Source organism: Macrosteles quadrilineatus, unplaced genomic scaffold (assembly GCF_028750875.1).
Source record: "Macrosteles quadrilineatus isolate MER2022 unplaced genomic scaffold, UCM_ALF_1.0 Scaffold_9__3_contigs__length_116548681, whole genome shotgun sequence".
Taxonomy (NCBI): domain Eukaryota; kingdom Metazoa; phylum Arthropoda; class Insecta; order Hemiptera; family Cicadellidae; genus Macrosteles; species Macrosteles quadrilineatus.
In genome coordinates, this window is record NW_026542602.1 from 89,429,175 (window position 1) to 89,436,408 (window position 7,234).

Here is a 7,234-nt window from a genome sequence, read left to right on the forward strand (position 1 = left end):
CACACTTCTTTGCTTGTCAATAAAAAGTGTCGAACGACAAAAGTAACTTTTCCTCTCTAAGTAAAGATTACAATAATAATGTAGCACTAAGGGCTGGGAAGGGGGATTTAAAAACGTCACTCTTCATCGAAGCTCGACGTTTTAAATCAAATCTCTCTCCCTCCCCTTCCTCTTAAGACTCAATGACACCACATTGCGGGAATTACTATCGGAGTAGTAATGTCAATAAAAGTAGGAAATATGTAGTATGTATAAAAATTAAGATATGTCATTTTTTAAATTTTTTAACGAGGATTCACAATTTTAATCTCTCGAAAAAACATAGAATAATAATGCTTTGTATATTGGTTTTCAATATAAAATATTTTTTATGTATATTTCACGGAATTTTTAATTTAGGACGTAGAGTCCAAAATTCGATTTTGGGGTTAGGAACCACAACCCCCCAACCAGAACACATAACAGTAATACTATTGTTCGATCGAGCTTGTTCACGATTTCACCCAAAAACAGTGTACAAGTGCTGCAATTCTTCTTATTACTCCTGGCTTTGCTCGCATTTACACCCTTAAAAGAGTGTCAATGATTATTTAACGACAGTTAAACTATATTTAGAATCGCTTTACTTGTTTTTTTATTTTTAAGAATTTGCTAAATAACAATCAGAGAAAAAAAAACCTTTAACATATTTTAAAAAAAGTTTCAAAGGGTCCGTTTGATAATGTTCAATGGGTTGAAAATTGAAGATTGTATTGTAGAAAAACGACTACAGCAACCATTTACTTTTCATTCGAGAAAATTGCTCTGACGATTTTGGGTGTGGGGGTCCTGGCTACTGCTCGTAAATTCAGGGGCCATATTTATATAAACTAACTTAACCTAACCGAACCAAACTTCTTTATGCGGATTAGGGCCAGAGATGACCGGTTCTCCATTTCCCAACTATCTTTGAGTGGTTCTAGGAAGATCTTGAGCAAAGATTTACCGTACCTATTATATCTTCGTTTTAACAAATTTTTCCTAAGTAGCTCTACATTCCTTGAGCTTTTCCTCCTAACAACAACAAAAACAAAGAGCAAACAATTTTCACCCTCCCGAAACTGCGGTCTTTATTATCCTGTCAGCGGTCATCCAGGAATTAGATTTAGATAGTTGCGGGGCGCTAAAAGCTGTTTTATCTTGGGCCCAAAATACGAACCGAGACGGGGTAAGTGTCCCCGGGGTCCGTACCCCCTCCCCCTGTCATCCATCATATCGGCTACTTCCCTGATAAGGTGTGAGCAGCATCGTTCCCGCGGGAGCTGGAGAATCGCAAGTCGATAAAATAAAGAGAAAACTCAACAACTTTGATGATATAAGATGATAATGATTAGTTAAAGTACTAAATGTTTCCTAATAATATTTTTTCTCTTTTTTTGTACGGTTTAAATCTTAAGTTTTTACTATTCAACGACGGTTATTGGTTTGGTAGCATCATTGACAGCCTAATGACAAATTAATGATATCAGGGCACAAAATCCAACATGGTCGGGATAGAACTAGCCACCTTCAGATTTTAAGGCTAGTACTATAACCACTCGGCCACTCAGACAACTCTACCCATTTAATTATATGTAAACGCTTATATTCTAGTGCAAAATTCTCTTGTAAATTATTTTTTGTGTTTAGTAGGGGGATGGCTTGAAAAAATCATTGGAGTAAATAGTAGAAAAAGAGAACATATAAATTATGTTTAATCAAATTTAGGGGTATTTTATTAATACTGGATTAACCGAGTGTAGGTTTATTTTTTTAACAATTTGTATTTTTGTGGGATTATAAACAAACTAATTAAGCACAAATTAGAAATCATATAATATGAATCACGAAACACATTATGAAAACACTCTTCTGACTTTAGAATTCGACGAGGAGTCCATTTGTAATATACAAAGCAAATAATCCAAAGTTAATAGTATTAATCTTAAAAAAGTTGCATTAGCAACTGTATGGCAACAACAATTTATGTTTAGAAGTTTTTCCGATTGTGGTGCAGGTAATCTTGTGATATGGTTTTAAACTATTCTGGTTGTCAGTATTACTAGGATTACTGGAAATGTGTGATGGGGGGCCCAGAGAATTGGACCTTTTACCCAGACCAGGAAGACAGCCCAAGCCAGCTTTGATTATACTTATTTAACTAACACACTTAAATACCCTAATTTTGATTGACACCTTCCAAACTAATATATAAATATATATAAGAAAAACCTGATTGAAGCAAGAATTGGTTGAATTGTAACTGGTAGATGAACTAAGCAACCCCTCTTACCGGCAATTTAATCTCTTGGAACATGTGGCTTCGAAACATGAAAAGGATTGTTTGATTCCGTTAGGCGGAATCAAACTTGATAGTTATTTACTACATTTTCCAGCGTACCTGCGAAGCCAGTGGCTTCCCCCCCTGAGATTTACTTCTAGCCTAACATATTTTTATATTTTACTTAAAACTAATAATATTGTTCATTCTGTACGAAGTTTGAAGACTCGAAGTTTGTCAAATCACGGCAGCGGGCAGACAGGGGCGAGAGAAGAGGCGAGCCGGCTGAGCTTAGAAAAAAATTGGTCCAAGAAAAAAGACCGGTTGAACGGCATGCTAGCGCCTTACGCCATGAAGCTGTGGCGCTTGCGTCACACGATTCTCGCTTATAGATGAATTTAGACAGAAAAAAAGAATGAATTTAGAAAATAAAAATCGTTTATAATAGTCTCCCTTAGTTAGTGGAAAAAATACTATTAGTTGGGCGGAATAAAAAAAATGTCTTGTATCATTGCTATTAGCATTGACTATACACCTATAGTAGAGGTGTAAAGTCAATGCTATCAGCAAACTGAACGTTTAATCATCACAGAAGTGATTCGTTTTTATTTAACATACATTACGCACTATATGACTCAGTTTCCCAATAAAACTGTTTCGTCAGATGGCAACACTGAATATAAATCAGCTGATATGGCATTGGATGCACGTCCCAGCTGATAGCTGCAGACGAAACGCTGTAAAATGATTTGTCTGACGACAATCGTACACGATCAGACCATCAAGTACGATCGACATTGTAATATACAAAGACATAACCATTTCATTTTAATTCTGCATTAGATTTCTCACCATATTGTAACTTGAAAAGAATTTTTGTTTGAGTTTTATTTCAGGTTATGTATATAATTGTGAAGATGTCGACTAAATGTTATTCTCTCAATTTGAAGGCAAATTTAACAGTTTGCGTTTTACTTTTATGTTATAGAATGACAAGTTCGTAATATTTTAGAACAAGCAATAGTGTATAAAAATTTCGTTTATTGATTAAATCCGTGTTAAAGTCAGTGAAATAGCAATAAATAAAGAGTAAAGATTGACACTAACCCTACACATAGCGGACGAACAGACCTTAAAATAGTCATTAATTCATACATAAAGAGCTTATAAATATGCTCGAGTGTGCCAATCGATTGACTTGATCAACATCTATGCTACACAATACTCAAAAAGTAGGTGATAATATACAACACTGAATATTACACGAAATTAGTCTATGCTTGAATTTTAAAATCTCATTGCATTGCGACTATGCTATATCAATGGTATGACGACAACAAAACGCGGTAACAACATCTTTCAATCATCATGTGTTTTTATCATTTCTGGAAAGCACTGAGATTTACTAGATTTAATTTACAGGCTTGCCAAAATTTGGAAGGATGCATACGTGTAAAAAGGATAAAAATAATTAAATTATCGTTTAGCTTTTGTGGAGGGACTTTCCAGCATATGTTTAATCTTTCATCTCGTGTGAACAGCACATAGATTTTTTCAAAATGTGTTTTTGTAAGTGATTCTATGGAAAAATTTTAGGACAAAACTCTCGTACTTTACCCACATAGAACAGTCATACCCTTGAAAAATAAACAATGCTTCAGTGTGTCAGGGCGTATTATCACTACAACAACGTAACAATGTCATTACAATATTGTTATGATATTGTTACAATGTCGTAACAATGTTGTTTCAATATTCTTGCAGCATCGTTACAATCTGCCCTACGATTTGTATAGCTCGTGATTTGCATGGTAATATCTTCACACGTATCTCTGTTGTCTCCCCTCGTCCCTTAATTGTATGCAGGCACCCTTACGTTCAAGATTTGGGTAACATTCGGTGAGTAATAGCTTCTTCCTGCTTTTGACCCATTTCAGTCCTTACGTACCAATAAAATTTACTACTATTTTTATTTGATAATTTGCAATTAAAATATTTAGTTTGGGTTTAACGTAATAACAATTAGATTTAAACATTATAGAAAAGTATTTATGTGTATTTATTTTACATTAAACGTACTAAATTACATGGTCGTAGGGATAGGTTGCGTGCTAGTGGGTCTATTATAGTGAGTCGAGCGAGGACATTGGCCTTAGGCTTAGAAAGCTTCGGGTTCAAATCAAATCGTTCGCCAAAGGAGTTTGACTGCTCCCAAGACACAAGTAAAAAGGAAATCAACTTACTTCACTTGTTTATGAAATACTACAAAATCTCAGGATTACATTTGTCTAAAAAGTGGTAATTAAAAATTATTGACCTTTACTTATTGTTGTTTCAAAATGTTTGAATTCAATTAATTCAATACGTCCTCTAAACTTTTCTACATCCACACTTATAGTGTAAATATTTTAGAAGACTATATATAAATACAAAAGCTTGCAATAGCATTCGAATTCAGTCCCAATACTATTGTACATGTTTATATGTTTGTAGATATTTTTAATTTTTGAATACGTACAGCATTTTAATATCCTAACTCATACACAATAAATTAAAGATGTTTTAAGTGACTAGTAGAAGCACTTCCAATTCTGTTTTCGTCATGAGGCAATATTTGACTACAGTGAGAATACGCTGGATAAACTCTGAAATACTTTTTTGGCTTTTGCTTTACCCAAATATTGGACTTAGTTTAGAGGGGGGCCGCTTGGCAGTGCTTAAGTCGCAGGTAGATCAATATCTCTCCACCTGCCCCCCATTCCACCCCCCTTTTTACCCCCTTATCTATCTTCGCGACTGGGATGTTAACATCTACTACGCTGTGAAGTAGAGAGATGTCTATATTTATGTACTACTCATTCTTGATTTCAATATTAGTCATTTATATACTTGCAAAAGAGATTTCATGTGATTATTTTGGTTCTCCTGAATACATAAGCTGTATAAGCTATAAGTTACATGGTGTTTCCAAATTGTCTGAACATATTTTGTGGACTTGTTCCTTGGGCTAAGACAAACATAAAATGCCATATAAGTATGGGTCTAAAATGCCTAGATTTCTGTTTGTCGGCCTGTTTGTGATTTTGAAGAATTATTTAGTATCTTAGGCATTTTTCAAGATAGAAATTTGCCATACTGCTCTGTAAAATAACAAATAATAAACAATATGGAAGTCCTATTAAATTGCGTAACCGAATGTAGAAGAAAACTCATAACTCGGTTGTTTGTCATCCGATTTTAACAAACAAGGTCTCATTTGATTTTGATTTAAATTCTCTATCTTTTTTATCCGAAAAACAATTTTCTTAACATTTACGGTTTTCATGAAATTTGGCATTAAAGATTTTAAATGGCCCCCATATTAAAACGGCTTGAGATATTGGAACGAATATATGGCATTTTATGTTTGTCTTAGCCCAAGGAACAAGTACGCAAAATAGGTCCAGACTATTTGGAAACACCCTGTATAGCTTATGTATAGCACATATAAAACAAAGCTGTGTAACGGAATGACTTAGAAATACTGTAAGATAATTTTAAAAAGCTCCATTATGATTTTTCAGTCATCCGAACGAACTAGTTAGATAGAAGTTGATACATGTCGTTACAAGACTTGCTGTTAAACTAAGTTCCTTAATTTGGTCAGTATGATAGTGTAAATCAAACACACACATTTAAATTGCAAATTTGTATACTGTACTTTCAAAATTACAAACTTAAAATGAAATAAAATGTGGTTTATCAACTCTTTTCAGGTCTCGTTTGGGCTCCAGGATTAAATAAATTTTATAATTGGAACCAAGTCAGTCTGTGAATATAATATTACAATTGGATGTTAAAAAAACCTAGTAGGCACATTTTTTATAACGGAGTTCAAAAATCAAATTTCTAATAATTAAGTTTAGTATAGTATCGTTGTGTCTTTAATACAGGATTTGTGTTTTTGTACCAAATATTATGATATCTGTATATAAATGGTAACTGAGATTCCTGTGGATGTTGATTGTTCGTTTATTTGTTTACTATTGTATTTTTCTTCATATTCTATGCTTCAAGTAAAGCCCTAATGTATGTTTTTTATAAATTTAACATTAATAATGTTTAGGTTTTGGCAGGATGGACTTTTGAGTATTTAAGCATGAAAATGAACATACTTTCCCAAAACTATTTTTGTATCTCGAACTTAACCATCCAAACGCTACCTTATTGAGTTCTTGTTTTCACAATATTGTTTTTCCTTTTTGTAAGGGAACAGAACAAACCCTAGTATTGTTACAGTTTGGCGACAATAGTTTGTTGGATAGGTTGATTAAGTCGCTTGACAAATATATCATTGTTGAGTAGTATCTGAGTGGGTATTGTTCTGGCCATCAGAAGATCACCGGTTCGATCCTGAGAAAAGTCAGCAGATTTTTTGTGTTCGAATCTGGACCGAGCTGTTCTTGGTCATTGGGATTTGAACAAATGGACCACGGTTATTAAACCAGAATCTTAGTCAGAACCCATTAGTATCATGTCATCCATTTTCCACTCATCCTTGACTTATCTTCACCTTTAAATATGCCTCCAGTGTGTTGGCGCCGTATTGATCTAAATGGCATCTAGGTCTAAAATCCTTATATTTTACAGTTAGTAAAATATATGTAAAACCTAAAGCACAAAATATTTTACAATTAACTCATTCAATTTAACATCAGAGCCAGTAAGATATTTGTTGTACCTACAATATATTTTAACACAAAATATCTCACATTGGTTACGAATACCAATGCTACACTTGTAACGGGTGAATCTGTCTGCTAGGGTTGAGTGTTAAGGGTGGTACGAGAAGGGTTGGGGTCACGATAGGGCAAGGGTCGACCAATCAGAAAGCTCCATTCGGCGCGCGCATCACCTTTGCGACCTTTCCTACCAAAAATACAGCGGCGCGCATGA